The following is a 19,451-nucleotide window of genomic DNA, read 5'->3' on the forward strand; positions in this document are numbered from 1 at the left end:
CTTAGTCTTGGCTGGTATAGCTCAGTGGATTGAGCACGGGCTGTGGACCAAAGGGTCACCAGTTCATTTCCCAGTCAGGGCTCATGCCTGGGTTGCTGGCCAGGTCCTCAGTGGGGGCCACGTGAAAGGCAACTACACATTGATGTTTCTCTTCCTCTCTTTCTCCCTCACTTCCCCTCTCTCTAAAAATAAATAAATAAACCTTTAAAAAATAACAGCTTAATTGCATTTTAAATTTGTTATTATTATTATTTTTGCTTCCACTTAAATTGCATGTTTTATTTCTCCCAACCCCAGCAATAGCACAGAAGCCCCACCATACCCATCCCAAACTAGTTTTTAGTAGTCTAGGATTATGGGAACCCTTGTCAAAGCAACTCATGCTAAGAGCTCCCAAATCCCAGCACAAATGTGCCTGCAAAACAGATGGAAGGAAACAGTGCACTGACCCAAATGCTTCATGTGGCAGCTTGACTTGTTAATGCAATTTGCATCCTTAAAACTGACAGTCTGGAGAGGGTAAGGGTAGTGTGAGGGAGGGAGTGAAATTGAAATTGTCTATTATTAGCTCACCCTTTCAACATTAAATAAGAGACCAAGAGAGAAGTGTTTCCAACATTTTACCACATATATTTTTTCTTATGCAATCAAAACTGAGAGTGCCATGTAAGTGGGTCACTGTGAAATGCAGCAATTTAATTTTTTTCCAATCAAGAAGCAGACCAGTATGATCTCATTTCTATTAACTTTTGAAGGTTTACAGTGGTTAAAGTATTTTTGCTTCTATGTATGAAGGTTTTAAAATCAGTTATTTCATAAAATACAAGAGCAACCATTTTCACCATTGAGTAAAAGTAAAAACTGGGATTCTTGTTTAAATTAGTGCAAAGTGGCATTTAGGAACTGAGTTGTAGGCTGCTGTGCTGACACCATGACAAACAAAAGTGTATGGTTGGGCCAGGTTTTGTTTTGGTTCTCTTTTCAGTATCCACTGCTCATGGATTAATTTCTGGAAATGTTCCAATTGTAAGGCAGGGATCTGTTTGGCTTTCACCATGAGTGTACTCCTTGGGTTGGATGCTGGAGGGGAGGCACATTTTGCTAGCTACCTAGTAGTCATCAAGGTAAAAAATTTACGATCTCTTCCTTGGTATTCCATTCCCTGGAAATCTACTAGGTACTGCAAGATACCTGTAATACCACCAAATCCTTTTGTTACCATAAAACAGTCCATCAGAGTGCCAGGGAAGTCTCTGCCCATTGGCTAAGATGGAAGCAGGGGGAGGTTCTTATAACAAGCACGCAGAAATCTAGAGATATGAATGGATAGTGGCCGAGTGCACCAAAAGCTAGAAAAATAATTGGATTTAAAAAAAGCCCTCCCCTTCCTAACCCTGTAAGAACTGCGAGCTTGAGCAGGAGGATTGTGATGGTCCTTGACACAGGAGCCCACCACTCTCCCAGGTTATGTGACACCTGAATAAGCCTATTTCCTTTTGCACCAGCACCTGCCTCACAAGTTTGGCTTTTTGTGGCAACAGGCAGCTGAACCTTCATTTGTCTGCTTGGTAACACTTTCACATCTTGTGATCCTTGTGACTTATCTGTAACAATTTCCAATGTAGCTCCAAATTTTTTATAGCTGTTAGCAAACTATTCCAGCAGGGGAATTCTCTTAATTAGTTTATGTTCTTGTCCTGCCTCTGTCTGTGAAGTGAGATTTATCTTTCTCTTGTTCTGGAGTTAGAAAATTTTCTCTTCTGTGCCTTGGCAATGAAGAACATATCTCATTATATCTAGATTTTCATAGACTACTAGAATTTCTACAGCTCCCATTTTTAAAGTCGTTAGTGTATCTTCAACTCTAAAACAGTGCTTGCCAGTGTCCTGACTGATTTCATTAAAGTATCATCCTATTCATTTCTTCTCTGGAATGAATTTCACCTTGAAGAGGACTCCAGTAAATAACTCGATAGCTTGGTTGAATCCATTTTTGCCACCATAGGATATATCAACTAATTTTAAAACTTTTTATTGGAATATCTGAGCAGACATATCAGATTGATTTAGTTCAGTTTTAAAATCAGCTGGTCCAGCTAAAATGAGACTAGCTGCATTCACTTTGTCCCCAGAAAGAAACAGCTGCACAGTGGTCTCAGCTGCTTTCTGAACATAGTTATGTCACTTTTCCATTTTTAAAAAGATTTTACTTATTTATTTTTAGAGAGAGGGGAAGAGAGGGAGAAAGGGAAGGAGAGAAACATTGATGTGTGGTTGCCTCACACAAGGCTTCCACTGGGGACCTGGCCAGCAACCCAGGCATGTGCCCTGATTGGGAATTGAACCAGTGACCCTTTGGTTCACAGCCTGTGCTCACTTTTCCATTTTTTAAATGGGCAAAACACAAGGCTGCCTGACCTTTTTTACCATTTTTTTTTTTTGAGATCCACAGTGGATTTGTGTGGGACTTCTCTTGTGTTTCCTTGAAGTGTGCCAAAAAGTGCACCACTACCATCTATTACAGTGAAGTCAAACTTGTTATCATCTGAAAGTAGTGCTGTAAGGGCCTCTGTATGGAATTTGTGTTCACATAAATACAACGATGTATTAATTGGTTTGAAATGTTCAAAGTTACTGTTGACTTTCTTTTCTTGTCCCTCCTCTGTTACAATTGTGCTATGGTAAACCAGGCTGCTTGGAGGTACCTTGTTATAAAGTTTGAATCTTTGTTGTACAGATGTAATGGCTCCCAGGACTGAAAGGTGGTCTACTTGTGACTTAATGTTAAATGCAGTTCCAAACTCATCTGCCAACATTTTTGCCACTTGTGAAATTATGGTCTTTGGGAAAAATGATCAATGATATCATGCTTGTGCCATTGCCATGGGCTGCCTCCAAGCTCTTAGTCAGTTTCTTTTTTTAACTTTATTTTTATTGTTTACACTATTACAAAGGTCCCCATTCCTGTCCCCCTTTGCCCACTTCCCCTCTGGCCATCACCACACTGTTGACTATGCTTGTGGGTTATACACATATGTTCTTTAGCTAATCCCTTCACCTTATTTCATCCAGTTCCCCTCTTCCCTCTGACAGCTGCCAGTCTGTTCCATGTATCCACACCTTTGTTTCAATTTTGTTCATCAGTTTATTTTGTTCATTATATTCCATATATAAGTGAGATCATGTGGTATTTGCCTTTCACTGACTTGCTTATTTCACTGAGCATACTAATCTCCAGGTCCATCCATGCTGTCACAAAAGGCAAGAGTTCCTTCTTTTTTATGGCCCAGTGATATTCCATTATGTAAATGTACCACAACATTTTCATCCGCTCATCTACTGATGGGTACTTGGGCTGTTTCTAGATCTTACCTATTGTATATAATGCTGCTATTGTAACATGAAATAAAAACTTTTCTCTGGCTGGTGTGGCTCAGTGGATTGAGTGCCAGTGTGTGAACCAAAGGGTCACAGGTTTGATTCCCAGTCAGGGCACATACCTGGGTTGTGGGCCAGTTCCCCAGTAGAGGGTGCGTGAGAAGCAACCACACATTGGTGTTTCTCTCCCTCTCTTTCTCCTTCCCTTCCTCTCTCTCTAAAAATAAAATAAAGTAAAATAAACTTTATACTACTCTGACTTACCATAAAATGGAATTAGAATAAAATGTACTAACAAACTGATAAAAAGAACTCACATACTGACAGTTGCATTAATAAATGTATTGGAGGCATCAGTAGTTCCTGTTCCTGCTTGTACAAGAAATGGCCTTGACCACAACTTCAGATGATACAGATTGCCAACTACAGGAATTTGGTTGGCACTGACCAGTTCCAGGATGTTGACATTAAACATCCATATCAGGACCAGCAAGGATGCTGCCTGCATGTCCACAGCTTCTCTACCTGATCTTTTTTATTCTGCTTTTCCTCTCCCTCCCTATAAAAACCCCTTCCTGCACTGAGATGTTAAGATGAGCTTTGAGATGAGAGTCCCACATCTTCCAGGTTGCTGCACTTGAATAAAGCCTCTTTCCTTTTTCGTCAGCACGTGCCTCACGATTTTGGCTTTTGTTGCAGTGGGCAGCCAAACCTTGGTTTCAGTTACACTATGAACATAGGGGTGCATATATTCTTTCCAGCTGATGTTTCAGGATTCTTAGGATATATTCCCAGAAGCAGGATCACTGGATCAAAAGGCAGTTCCATTTTTAATTTTTTGAGGAAATTCCATACTGTTTTCCACAGTGGCTGCACCAGTTTGCATTCCCACCAAGAGTGCACTGAGGTTCCTTTTCCTCCACATCCTCTCCAACACTTGTTGTTTGTTGATTTATTCATGATAGCCATTCTGACAGGTGTGAGGTGATATCTCATTGATTGTTGTTTCTGTTTACACCTCTCTAATGGCTAGAGATGTTGAGCATCTTTTCATATGTCTATGGGCCACTGTATGTCTTCTTTGGAGAAGTGTCTATTCAGATCTTTTGCCAATTGTTTAAATGGATTGTCTCCTTGGTGCTGAGTTATATAAGTTCTTTTTTTTTTAAGATTTTATTTATTTATTTTTAGGGAGGGAAGGGAGGGAGATAGAGATAGAGAGAGATAGAGAGAGAGATAGAGATAGAGAGATAGAGAGAGAAATATCAATGTGCAGTTGCTGGGGGTTATGGCCTGCAACCCAGGAATGTACCCTGGCTGGGAATCGAACCTGCGACACTGTGGTTCCCAGCCCGCATTCAATCCACTGAGCTACGCCAGCCAGGTGAGTTATATAAGTTCTTTATATATTTTGAAAATAACCCATTATCAGATTATCACTGGAAAATATCTCCTCATTCCTGTCTACAGCACTGGGTCATCTGCTATCTTGTTGCCTTCTCCTCCCTAAGAGTTCAGTCTGGACAACAATGGCTATTTCTCTCCAGTGGTGACTCCTCGGTGCAGCTCTGATGTAGGACACTAGCCCCTATCTTCTGGCAGCTGCATTTGTTGTAATCCACTCACATAGGGCCTGTGACATCACTTAATCCACATTAAAAAAATCAATCACTTTTATTTTTTCTTTTGCTTATTGTATTATATGTATCTTATAAGTTTTATGTTGCTTTAAATCCCAAGATAGAGAATAAAAGGATGAATGAATAACAAAAAAGATAGTTTAAAACAGAGAAAAGGGAATCCATTTAACTGGTCCAGGTACAAGAACAAATGAAGCATAATCAATAAAATATATTAAAAAAAGAGAACCATAAAAGAAAGAATAAATGAAGAAGACTTGGTTCATACCCAATGGTTTAATATGCTTAATTTTTATCCAGAAATATTGAATGGAGATATGTTAAAGTGGACCCTTAGTTCAATAAAATGTCCAAGATATGGGGTTATTTTGGTCAATGGAATATTATGAACTGAGAATGAACATACAACCTATGTTTTTGTTTATTTCCACCTTTTCTATTGAAGAGAAATATAAACACATGCTCTAGTATATATTTTCTCTCAAATACAAAGAATTTATTTAAGTGAATTGAATATTTGATTCAATGAATTTCATTATAGCCACTTGTCAGTTGTGTGTCTTGGGTATATTATTTAACCTCTCTCTGTTTGAGTTTCCTCATCTGCAAAAAGAATAATGGTAATTTATGCTGTTACAAGTGTAGAAGTCTCAGCAGGCAACTGCAGGTACTTACTGTGAAGGTAAGGGACACAAGTATTACATCAAAAAACAGTTAGGTTTTATTGGAAGGCCATGGCTTATGACCTTTCTTGACAAATAAGTGATCCACACTTCAAGCATATAGAATTTCAGGATGGAGGGAGACAACAACTGGGCATGCTAAGTTGAAAAGGGAAGGAGGAGTGAGTGAAAGGAGGAGAAGGCAAGAAAGAGACAGACCTTAATGAATTGGCTAGATGAAAAAGTGGGAACAAGAACAGAACAAGGAAAGATGTAGGGTCAGAAGTGAAGATGGAAGGTTTTGGGGGTCTGCTGTGAAGTTGTAGTGCCTCAGAGTTATCATTTTGGAAATCTAATTTTATTGTCATAAGACTGTACTTAGAAAAGACAGACAATTTGAATGTGTGCTGACCTCTGGTACTTTCTCTAATGGTTACAATGGAAACACTAGGAAAATAAAAAAGATAAAAAGTCAACAAAAGAAGGACTCTTTCCTGGCAATTTGCCCTTTCCTAGAATAAATCTTCAATCCTATGAGCCAAAATTCCTACATAGTGTGATTATATTTAATTGAGATGTGATGTCTAATATTACAAGACTACAAGTGGTGAGGGAGAATAAGTCATGCTTGTGCAAAGGGCCCTGAAATGTCAAAGGAGTATTAAGAGTTTTTCTAAAACCATTTGTCTATTGCCTGTGAATTAAGGTATTTTCATGGTTCTCAGGGGGAAAGAATGGTGAGAAGAAGCAAAGTGAGTCTAATGGACCTCAATTTCTGGCCTTGGATTTGGTTGCTACTCTTGGATAGACACCTAATGACTAGTGAACCTCTCTTTCCTTACCTCTTCACACTTCCATTTTGATCAGGATGGTAGTCAGCCTTTTTGTTTCTTGTTTGGAATGAATGAACAAAACATTCTTTTAAGCTGAAGGTTAAGTGGAATTTTGAAACTGTGGAATGTATACACCTAATGGAAGAACAGGTTTGGCCACAGAGACCCCCTGAAGTCTAAATCTCTATGTTAAATAAATAGCAGAAGAACCAATGTAACACCTTGCAGTATTTCTGTATGACTTCCTTTTGGAATTGAGGTTTTGCTGTGGTGGGTAGATTCATAGAATTCATTAGATATTCTTGGAAATTTTTTGTGATTAAAATGAAAAAAGTGGAACTATCTGGATATTTATTGGGGGTCTTGGAGTTGGGGACCTAGGCCATGGCCAATCACATTGTGAGACCCCCTCCCTGTTTTGACTTTCCCTCCTTTCTTAGGAATATTTCAGTCCTGGTGCAATACCTTCAGGTGACCAGTTGAGTTAATAGGAGGGTATGCCAGAGAGAAAAAGAGAAAAGACAGCTCTGTTGCTTGACCTTGTGATGGGAGCTGTGGTAGGAGCTATAAGGAACTCATTTGCAAGAGGACCTGAGTTCTGTTTTTCCTATTTCTTATAAAGCCTAGCTGGCCAGAGCAATCATTTTGTGCCCCATGACTACCACCCAGAGGAAGTGCTGAGCAACCAGCCCCAGCTACCACCTAGCTCACTAAACCTGATCAACAGCTCTGGGCCAAGCTGTTGGATTTCTTTCTCCCCTAGGTCTCCACAGCCTCCTTTTCCAATTCCTATTTAAAAACATCCTTTGGTTCTTCATTTGTCTCCCTTGTTCAAGAGAGAAGTGGATGGAGACTCTTCCTTGTTCCCTACCTTGACTTCATTTCCAGCCCCAAAACCATGATCCTTGGGCCTGGAATAGGGGAAAATTGTACTTCAAATCTACAATTCTCACAGCAGCTCACATTTTGTCTGGGGATTGTGGTTTGGATCGGTCTAGGTATATCAATTATGTACCCAATCCTGAATGCCACCTCTTCAATCTTGTGTCCTCTGATGTTGAAAGTAAAATCACGTGGAGGAAACATCTTTTGTATTTCTACAGTCTAAAATATTGGGAATTCAGGAAGTCACCTTAAGACCCACCCTTTGTGTGGCAGGAGTGGGGAGGATACAGCTCATTGCAGGTGAAAATTATATTTATATCATTGTACTCAGGGTCCTTCTCCCATAGTTCCATGCTGATATCTGAAAAGGAGTGAGTGTGACATTGATCAAGGCAAACCATAAATTATCAATTTCAAATTGAATATTTATTGTTGAACAGTTTCCAAATAAATAACCTGCTTTCCCCAAAAAAGCCAGTTCAGCACAATTAGAGCTGGTTTTTGCTCATGGGTCATACACTGGTTGGCAGATTTGGCTTTGCAAGGAGAGTAGGAGAAATGAGGGCTATGGTAGTCAAAGCACAATTGACTTTTTGTGAGGAGGGTACAAATTGCATCACTTACTCAAGACTTGAACGTGTGGACACTAGGAGACTGAATGCCTTCGGGGGAGGTTGATTACTTTTCCTAAAGATAAAATGACTCAGAAATGAGGCTTTCATGGGAGCTTTGAGTTTTTCAACCCTTTGAAGGAAAAAGTTTTGGGCAGGATGCAGATGTAACTACTGAGGAGCTGAACCTGGGCTGATGTGCACTGCCCAGAGCTTGAAGAACCAGGGCTCAGGGGAGGGCATGGCTGCCAAGAGGCTCTCTTCTACAGGATGAACTTTATGTGCTTTCTTGGGCTGGCCACTCTGTCCTTTAAGCCTACATACCAAATCTAAAATGAAGGGAGTGGACCACATGACCTCAAAAGCTCCTTTCAGTATGGAGAGACCATTGTAGTTTCTTCCTGTAAGCTGGGTACAGAAGAGAAAGGCACTTTGCTTAGAAGAGCCACATGGAACAATGGGACTGGTTCTCTGTGGTTGCCAGCCTTTTACTGCAGAGCCCATGAACATTTGTATCACTTGCCAAATGTGGATATGTTGTCTGAGGGTTCCACAAAGGAAAATGAGAATATGCCTGTTAAGAAAGATGATCTGCTCGAGGCAAGGATTCACTCCAAATAGAACACCCTGCAACCTTAGTTTAATGCGAGGAGGGAGGGTAATGCAAGTCTTAAATGAGAAATAAAAGTTATGGCATGCAGCATTCTTAGGTTGTAGGTTATGTTATCACAGTAACTGACTCCAGAGGTGTCCACTGAAATTTTCATCCAGTTAGGATGGTTATTATCAACAGAACAGAAACTAAGTGTTGGTGAGAATTTGGAAGTAGTTGGAACCCTGTGTATTACTGGTGGGAATGTAAATGGTGCAGCCACTGTGGAAAACAGTATGATGGTTCCTCAAAAAAATAAACATAGAATTATCATATGATACAGCAATTGCACTTCTGGATATACACCCCAAACAACTGAGAGCAGAGACTTGGACAGATATTTGTATGCAGATGCTCATAGCAGCGTTATTTACAATAGTCAAAACCTGGGAGCAACCCAAATGTCCATCAATGGATGGCTGGATAAACAACATGTGATATGCCCATAAGTGGAATATTATTCAGCCTCAAAAAGAATGAAATTATAATGTGTGTTACAATGTAGATGAAACTTGAAGACATTAAGCTAAGTGAAATTAGCCAGACAAAAGGACAAATATTATATGATTCCATTTATATGAGATACCTAGAATAGTCAAATCTATAAAGAGAAAGGAGAATGGTAGTTTCTAGGGCCTGGGAGAAGTGTTATTGGGAAGTTATTGTTCAATGGGCTTGGAGTTTCAGTTTGGGAAGTTGAAAAAGTGCTGGAAGTAGATGGTGGTGATGATTGCACAAAAATGTGAATGTACTTAATGCCACTAAACTGTACACTTAAAAATGGTTAAGATGGAAAATTCTATGTTATGTGTATTTTGCCACAATAAAATATTAGTCTTAATTCTTGTTGGAATGATTTTGTACTATAGATATTGACACTAAATGTCTAGTTACTTAGAGATAGGTAAAGATATCTAGAGTAAGAAGTCGAAGTTAGGAGCTTAAATGTAGGTTCTTTTGGATTCTAAACTCTTTTTCTCTTGGTGGATTAATGAGTTAATAATATAGATGAATAAGGGTACTTAACGAATTGCCTAAAGAATACTAGTATAAGGAGTTGAAGCCTTGAATTGGAGAACATATCCTTCTTAATCTAACTTTATATTTCATGTCGAAAGAACTCATAAACCTAAAATAGTGGTAACTAGTTTACAGAAAATATCTAAAGATAACTACTAATACCCATTGATGTCAGGAAGCTGAAAAAGACATTCTTCTCAAATATAAATTCTTGTTTTCTTTTGGAATAATGAGTTAGTACTATAGATATGTGGCAGACCTAGATGATTAGTTAACTATAGATAACTAGCGATAACTAGAATGACCAGTTCAAACTGGGAAGGTGAAGACAACACTCATCTTATGTCTATATTCTTATTCCTTCTTCTGATAATGAGTTAATTGTATGGTTTTCTAGTGGGATCTGGTAATTTGTTAACTAGAACTACCTAGAATAGACCAGAAAAATGAGGTGTAGATGTTCAAGGGATTTCTGGGCTGACCAAGGGAAAATATATGCCCACGAGGTGGCAGTAGGACACAGCTTTATTTGGGGGAGGATTTGACATGTTTGAGACTGGGGAAGTTCTTCACAGCATGCGATTTGTCAAGAGACTAAGGCTCCTGGGTACCGCCATTTGAAATGAGAGGGAGGCAAGTTAACTCCTGGGGGAGAAGGGAGTCAGCAAAGTGCTTAAGTGCCTAAGTAATGTCATTTAGCACCGTGTTGGAGAGTATCTGGGTCAGAGAGCACCAAAGAGCAGCAGTGACTTGTGGTCTCTATGACCCAGGGTTTATCTTATAGTTAGCAGACATATTGGGCACACTTTTATAGGGGGCCATATAAAGTAGCAGGGCTCTAACTGGCTAAAAATGTGGTTATTTCAAATATGTGTAAAGCGATTGGATATGTAAACGTTTGAGTTTGGCTCTAGCAAGCTTTTGAGGTAATAGGCCTCAGCCTGCAGGGAAGAAATAAACAACTTAGGAGCCAACAGACAGAGGTCATTTCTAGCTCACTTATATAAGTTGAAATCACCAAGCTGAAAAACACCATCTTTTCAATACTAAATTCATATTTCATGTTGGAATAAAATATTGGTACTAGAGATAACTAGTAATACCTAGGCAACTACTTTACCAAAGTTAACTAGAGGTGACTAAGAAAATTGATGAATCCAGAGAGTTGTAAAATCACTCTTCTAAACACTTGCTCCTTATCTCTTGTTTGAATAATGAGTTAATATGATAGCTAATGGTACCTAAGTGACAAGTAGCAATATAAGATGATCATTACATGAGACCAGGAAGTAGAAAACAAGTTATTGGGTCAGTTTATAAGTCATACTTAGGTAACTGTTTTATCAGAAGTATCTACATATAAGAAAATACACTGGTATATCAATGAGAGAGAAAACATCCATCCTTTTCACATCTAAATTTTCATGTCTTTTTAGAATGTGGAAATAGTACTGTAAATAACTACATTGACCATGTTTAGACATCTAGAGATAACTAGATATTATCTAAATGACTAGGTGAATGCAGGGGAGCTTAAAGCTTAAAAACATATTTCTCAATTCATCTTTTATCATTGAAAGAATGTGTTGGTAATATGGGTCATTAATTAGTTGTGATTGGATAACTCTTTATCTAGAGGCAACTGCAGAAAACTGGAAGAGTAATTGAAACCAGGATGTTAAAAAGCAGATTTTTCTGAAATGCAACTTTCTTCTTGAAAAAGGATATTGGCAAGACAGATAATTAGTAAGTCATAGAGTGGTAGAGAAATAGTGGTATCTATGTAAATATTTAACCAGAGATAACTAGATATAACTGGAAAATTACTTGAAGCCAAAATGTTGAAAAACATATCTCATCTACAAAATCTTTTTAAAAGGGAGAATGAATTAGTGCTTTAAATAATTAGTGGTATATAGTTAATTATGGCTATCTAGAGATGAGGATCAATGGGTGTGAAAAAAAAAAAACAACTTTACCAACTGTAAATTCTAGTTTCTTGCTGGAAAAATTAGTTACTGGTACAAATTTTCATTGTACTTTTGCAAGTGCTTAACCAGAGACAACCAGAGATGGTAAGAATAACTAGTTGAAGGCAGGAAGCTAAAAGTCAAGTTCTTTTTAACTCTAAATTGTCTTTACATGCTAGCTCCATATATATCTAATGATGATTATTCTTTTATCATCTAGGAACAAATGATAATAATCAGAATAATGAGTTGAAACCAGAAGGCTGAAGAAAAGTAGTTGGATGCAAGAATTTGTAGTAATTCTTCTCAACACTACATTCTTATCCACTGTGTGAATAATGAGTTAGTACCACAGATAATTACTTGTACCCAGGAAACTAGTTAATTGAAGATAACTAGAGAGATATGTAGATATGCAGGGAAGGAAAACATTTTTTAACCACTAAGTTCTTATTTCTTGTTAGCATAATCAGTTAGTTCTATATAAGTAGTTGCACCTAGGTAACTACTGAACTGGGGACAACTAAAAATGAAAAATTGAGACAACCTCAGAAGCTGGAAAACACATCTTTTGCAATTCTAAATCTCTATTTAAAAAATGAATATGTACTATTTGATACATGCTACCACCCAGCTAGTAACTAGCTAGGTGGTAAAGTAGAATTAATTAGAAATAACTAGAAGAAATATTTAAAATCACAATTAAAAAAACCATGACTTGCCACTCTAATTTCTTATTTCTTGTTATAATAATTAATCAATACTATAGATAGTTGGCATACCTCTTTCATCAGTTATCTAGATGTAATGATATAATTAGAACAAGTAATACTGGAAACCTGGAAGTTGAAAAACACAGTTGTATAATACTATATTCTAATTTCTTGCTGGAACAGTGCCTTAGACCTATATTGCTTAGAACTGAGAGTCTAGACTAGCACCTAAAAATGCAAATATCTAGGGATAACTAGAGATAACTAGAATGACTAGAGGAAGCCAGGAACCTGAAGAACATTCTTCTGAATTCTAATGAGTCACATTTCTTGCTGGCATAATGCAGTACTACTAGAGCAAGACAACATGTCCACCATCCTAGAGGTGGCCAGTGTTTTTATACCTCAGGTAGTGGAGAGAGAGATGTAAGCCCTGAAAGGATTTACATTAGCTATAGACAAAAGGGATGGGAGAATCTGAAGTGGGGCAGTTCTGGTATAGATGCAGAGTCCAAGGAAGAAGTGTTTGCTCCCCTGGATAGGTTGTGGACAAGTTTGTAAACTCATGTGTAAATGAGAATTGAAAACTCCTGGGATGTGGGGGGGGCACCTGACTGTATTCTCTCTTTGAATAATTGCTGGAAATATCCACCTGGAAGTTATTCCAAAATTACAATAGATATACAAGAATATGAGAAGGCTTTTGTCAGAGCTGGTCCTCAAGCTAACTGTCTCTTTCTCTCACTCTCAGGCCATGCTGTAATTTAATTTAGAACATCTTGGAATTTTTTCTTGCCATAAATATAGGAGAGGAAACAACATCAACATTAATGAAGTATTCTTGTCAAACCGTTTAACCTGAGTTGATTTGATATGTTTCTAGATCTGTCCTGTAGTTCATTGGGAATACAGGGGATACAGGAACAAATTAAACAACATCATAATAAAACAAAGAGTAATCCAGAAGTTGGAGTAATCTACAAGACGACATTTCAAAAAGCCACTGTCATGGGGAAAAAAGGGTGGAAAATAGATGTGTTATGGATTAAAAGAATTTGAAAAGATATAATATCTAAACGCAGTACAAATATAGTGCATGAATGAGATACCTATTTTTAAAATAGCTGCAAGACGTTTGGAGCAATTGAAAAAATTTGAATATGGACTAAATATATGATGACAGTGTTACATTACTGTTAATTTTTTAAGATGGGTAATAACATCATGGTTATGTAGGAACATTTCCTTTTTTAAGGAGATGGATAATGAAAGTATTTATAGATATAAGTGTCATGACAACTGTAACTTATATTCATAAGGTTCAGGAGACAGAAACAGTAAATATGTATTGTAACATGTTTGAAATATAGGTGAAGGTGTGCTAGGGGCATTATTTGTATATTCCTTCAACTTTCCCATGTGTTTGAATGATTTGACAAAAAGAAATCAATTGGAGAAGAAAGGATATAGTAAGTATTTCCAGACAGGGTATATGCTCTCATCATAAAATCTATTTTCAAGAAAAGTATATAAACTGTCACTTGTAATACATTTAATAGGATTTTCTAAATTCCGAGTCATTAGTGAAGCACTACATTCATATTCTGTAAATTATGCATCAACAAAAGTTAGTGTTGTGCCTAGGGAAGTCTGTATATATACTGGTTAAAACAGGGAAAGGGAGGATCACTAAAATGCCTATTAAGGGCCTTGTCATGACAGTGAACCCCAGCAAATCCAGCAGAAATATTGCATACAGCTAGTACATGACCTTGAGCAGAGGACCCAGTTAAGTCACACCTAGACTTCAATATAGGGAAACTTTGATGAAATAAACTTGTGTTAGTTTCAGCAGTGAAGTTTGTGATAATTTGCTACAAAGCTACAGAAAACTAACACACGGACTTTGCAGTGAGTGAAGCCAACATCCAGATATATGGATGTAAAAGGTATAAATTTCTCTATTGTTATCTAGATCAGGGGCGGCAAGCAGGTTTCTTCTCCTCTTCCTGTGTCAAGTGGTAACTTTCTGGATTGTCATGTGGTAGATGGAAACCAGAGATGTCCACACCCTAATCCCTGTATCCTGGCAATATGTTACATTATGTGATAAACAGGACCTTACAGGTATAATTAAGATCATAGACCTTGAAATAGGCAGATTATCCTGGATTAACTGAGTGGGACCAAACTAATCACATGAGCTCTTTTGAAATTTTATTTATTTATTTAAAATATATATTTTATTTATTATGCTATCACAGTTGTCCCAATTTTTCTATGCTTGCCCCCCTCCATTCAGTACCCTTAAGTCCTTCCAGAAATAGCCCCCACCTTAGTTCATGTCCATGGGATACATACAAGTTCTTTGGCTACTCCATTTCCTATAGGGTTCTTAACACTCCCTGTCTATTCAGTATGTACCAATTTGTACTTTGTAATGATCCCTGTACCTTTCCCCCAGTCGCCCCCTTCCTCTTCCCAACTGATAACCTTCTGTGTGATCTGCATACCTATGATTCTATCTCTGTTCTTCTTGTTTGCTTAGTTTGTTATTTAGATTCAATTGTTGATAGTTGTGAATTTAATTGCCATTTTAATGTTTATAGAGTTTAGCTTCTTTTTCTTAAGTAAGCCCTTTTAACATTTCTATAATAATGGCTGGTGATGATGAACTCCTTTAGTTTTACCTTGTCTGGAAAGCGCTTTATCTGCTCTTCAATTTTAAATGATAGCGTTGCTAGATAGTGTTACAGTCTAGAGTAATCTAGACTGTAGGTCCTTGCTTTTGATCATTTTAAATAAATCGTACCAGTCCCTTGTAGCCTGCAAATCAGCTAGATTTCAGAAATCAGCTGACAGTCTCATGAGAAGTCTTTTGTAAGTAACTATCTACTTTTCTCTTGTTGCTTTTAAGATTATTTCTTTATCTATAACTTTTGGCATTTTAATTGTGATGTATCTTGATGTGGTCCTGTTTATATCCATCTTCTTTGGGATTGTCTGTGCTTCCTGGAATTGTATATCTATTTCCTTCACCAAATTAGTGAAGTTTTCTTTCATTATTTTTTCAAATAGTTTTCCATTTCTTGCTCTTTCTCTTTTCCTTCTGGCACCCTTATGATTTGAATGTTGATACATTTGAAGTTGTCCTAAAATTCCTTAGCCTATCCTTGTTTTTTTGGATTCTTTTTTCCTCTTGCTGCTCTGATTGATTTTTTTGTTTTTTTTAATATATTTTATTGATTATGCTATTACAGTTGTCCCATTTCCCCCCTTCACTCCCCGCCACCCTGTACACCCTCTCCCACCCACTTCCCCCCCTTTAGTTCATGTCCATGTGTCATACTTATAAGTTCTTTAGCTTCCACATTTCTCATACTATTCTTACCCTCCCCCTGTCTATTTTCTACCTACAATCTATGCTACTTATTCTCTGTACCTTTTCCCCCTCTCTCCTCCTCCCACTCCCCTGTTGCTAACCCTCCATGTGATCTCCATTTCTGTGGTTCTGTTCCTGTTCTAGTTGTTTGCTTAGTTTCTTTTGGTTTTGCTTTAGGTGTGGTTGTTAATAATTGTGAGTTTCCTGTCCTTTCACTATACATGTTTTTTTTAAATCTTCTTTTCTTAGATAAGTCCCTTTAACATTTCATAAAATTAGGGCTTGGTGATGATGAACTCCTTTAACTGGACCTTATCTGAGAAGCACTTTATCTGCCCTTCCATTCTAAATGAAAGCTTTGCTGGACAGAGCAATCTGGGATATAGGTCCTTGTCTTTCATGACTTGGAAGACTTCTTTCCAGCCCCTTCTTGCCTGTAAGGTCTCTTTTGAGAAATCAGCTGACAGTCTGATGGGAACTCCTTTGTAGGTTACTGTCCCCTTATCTCTTGCTGCTTCTAGGATTCTCTCCTTCGTTTTTACCTTGGCTAATGTAATTATAATGTGCCTTGGTGTGTTTCTTCTTGGGTCCAACTTCTTTGGGACTCTCTGAGCTTCCTGGACTTCCTGGAAGTCTATTTCCTTTTCCAGAATGGGGAAGTTCTCCTTTATTATTTGTTCAAATACATTTTCAATCTGTTGCTTTTCCTCTTCCCCTTCTGGTACCCCTATAATTCGGATGTTGGAACGTTTAAAGACGTCCTGGAGTTTCCTAAGCTTCTCCTCATTTTTTTGAATTCTTATTTCTCCATTCTTTCCTGTTTGGTTGTTTCTTTCTTCCTCCTGGTCTACTCTATTGTTTTGAGTCCCAGTTTCCTTCCCATCACTATTGGTTCCCTGTGCATTTTCCTTCATTTTTTTTATGGTAACCTGCATTTGTTCATCTAATTTGCGACCAAAATCAACCAATTCTGTGAGCTTCCTGATCACCAGTGTTTTGAACTGTGCGTCTGATAGATTGGCTGTCTCTTAGTCGCTCAAAAGGATGAGCACTGGGGCATTGATCTGTTTTTCTGTTTGAGACAAGTCTCTCTCTGTGTGTGTCTCTCTCTCTCTCTTTTTTTTGCGGGGGGGGGGGGTCTGGTCGCTCCTGTTATGTTGAGGGGTGGAGCCTTAGGTGTTCACCGGGGCTGGGCACCCCAGTCGCTAGATTGTGACGTTGTATGTGGGGGAGGGGCTGGGGCGGGGGCGGGGGCGGGAGGGAACAATGGCAGTAGCTCCTTTCTCCTGGGACCACAGCCCCTTCCCTGGGATCCCGGGCTGTGTGCTCTGCCCCGGTCCACAATCGCTGCCTCGCTGGATCCGCCAGCTGCCGCTCGAGTACTCAGGGTCCACCCGCTGCGATCCTGTGCACCCCAGATGCGTTACACGCTCTGGGTTGCCTTATGCGCCCACTGCTCTCTGCTCTCCACGCCACGATCCGAGCTGCAACCCGCGCCTGCCTGCTTGTCTCCGCCCCTCCTACCGGTCTGGATGAACGGGTCTACTTCAGCTTCTTGGCTGTCCGACTTCCATTCAGATAAATTCTCTGTCAGTTCTGGGTGTTATTCTGCCTCTAAATTGTTGTTGTTCTAATCTTGGTTGTGCGTGGAGGTATGGTGCGTCCACCTATGCCTCCATCTTGCCGGACTTCTTGCTTCTTTAGGTATGTCCGTATTGCTATGAATTTCCATTTTAAGGCTGCTTTCATTGTGTCCTATAGATTTTGTGTTGTTGTGTGCTAATATTCATTGTCTCAAGGTAACATTTGATTTCTTTGATCTCATTGTTAAGGAATTTATTGTTTAGCAACATATTAGCCACATGTGTTTGGGTGTTTTTCCAGTGTTTTTCCTTGTAATTGATTTCTAGTTTCATATGATTATGGTCAGAGAAGATGCTTGATTGATATGATTTTAGTCTTTTTAAATTTACCGAGACTTTTTTTTTGTCCTAACATGTGATCCACCTATAAAATGTTTTGTATACACTTGAAAAGAATGTATATTCTGCTGCTTTGGGGTGAAATGCTCTGAAAATATCAATTAAATCCACTGGTTTTGTTGGTTCTGGGTCCACTTGGTTAGGGACTCTAGTGTAAGGTGCTGCCTTTGACAGGTCCTAGGCCTCCTTTTTGGAGCTATAAAGCAATCCAAAGTTTGTGGCTGCATCTGCTGGGCCTGGGTGAATGTGGGAGGGACCAAGTTGTGCAAAGAACCAACCACTGATTCTAGGGGTAGGTCAGTAAAAGGCCCAAGGCTCCCTGAGATCTGCCTCTGTCTGCTAACTACCTGTTAGGCTTAGTCACTGAAGAACCTCTAGCGGTATATCAGTTGTGTGTGGTAGATTCCCAGTGCCTGCAGACCTGTGTGGTGGGGCAGGGTCTCGTAGTCATCAGAGTCAGGTCTCAGGGTCAGGTAGTCATCAGAGTGAGGTCAGCAGAGTTAATCAGGCCTAAATAAACCAAGATTTGGCTGTGTGAAGGGAGGATTCTACACAGAAATGGTGGTGCCAGTCGGGCATGTGAGGGAAAAATGTTCCCTGTCCAAGGGCCACTGTAAAAATGGTCCCTGTCCAAGTACCTTAGTATTTTCCTGAGACTTCCCAGACCCCATGAAGGGTTTTCTGCACTGTGGGACCAGGCTGGCCCCAGCCTGCTGACAATACTGCAGAGCCCAAGCATGGTAGGGCCGCTGGAAGTCAGGAAAATGGAGCTAGTGGTTCTCCCACAGTGGAAGTAGTGGATCTACCCTGGGTGGATGGGGCACTGCTGCTCTAGCATGCAGGGTTGATAGAAACAGAATTCTTGCCAGATGCAGGGATCCAATTGATACCTAGCTTCTGGTCTGGACATGTTCTGGTGAGCCCCTTAATAGGAAGTTCTTGAAAAGCAGGTTTCCATGGGGAAGGGAATTGGGAATTGAGCTTCCAGATGAGCAAGCACTTACCTGAGTAGGGGTGGATACTCAATGGCACTTTGGATCTGAGTGCTTGAAGCAGTAAACTTGGCCATCCCTGATCTAGCTCCCAAAGTGTTTTTCAAACAGGCTCTGCAGTATACATGCTTAGAGTTCAAGAAGTACTTGCATTCATTGTCCAGCTGGACAGAAACAGGTACTTTTGTTAAAGCACTTTTTCTTATGATTTTCATCAAAGTCCAAGACTAACTTGAATCATACTCAACAACCATGATAGAGCTGCACAGCTCCATCACCCATATCTTCTCATTTCTTCACCTCCAGTTGTTCCTCCAAAACATAGTTCTCTTTTAGCTGGGGTTGCCCTCTGTGTGTTTCCCTGAGAGCCCATTTTGAGTGCAAAGGGAGGGTCAATGTTCACTTATGTAACAATTTCTGCCTTAAAAGTTGCATCTGTGCACACATGAGGGCTACAGCATTCTTTCTACAGATTCCATAAGTGCTTTCAGGGAGCAATCAGCTGCAAGAGATAAGGACAGTGGTAAGTTTGGAAAAGAAAGAGTATGTTGCTATCAATGCATGACTCATCTTAGAACTTTTAGAAGACTTTAATTAGTTACTCCTGAAACTTCTAAAAAATTTAGTTTTTCATTTCTATGACATAAAGTTAACGATACAAGAAAAAGCACCATAGCCCTGCTGGTGTGGCTCAGTGAATTGAGTGCTGGCCTGTGAACCAAAAGGTCCCT

General features: G+C 39.1%; 1 pseudogene; it reads right to left on the reverse strand.

Moving 5' to 3' along the window:
* Positions 1-378: 378 nt before the first annotated feature.
* The window catches only part of LOC118498396, a 42,902-nt pseudogene continuing 23,829 nt past the window's right edge, over positions 379-19,451 (reverse strand).

Source organism: Phyllostomus discolor, chromosome X (assembly GCF_004126475.2).
Source record: "Phyllostomus discolor isolate MPI-MPIP mPhyDis1 chromosome X, mPhyDis1.pri.v3, whole genome shotgun sequence".
In the NCBI taxonomy this organism is placed as follows: domain Eukaryota; kingdom Metazoa; phylum Chordata; class Mammalia; order Chiroptera; family Phyllostomidae; genus Phyllostomus; species Phyllostomus discolor.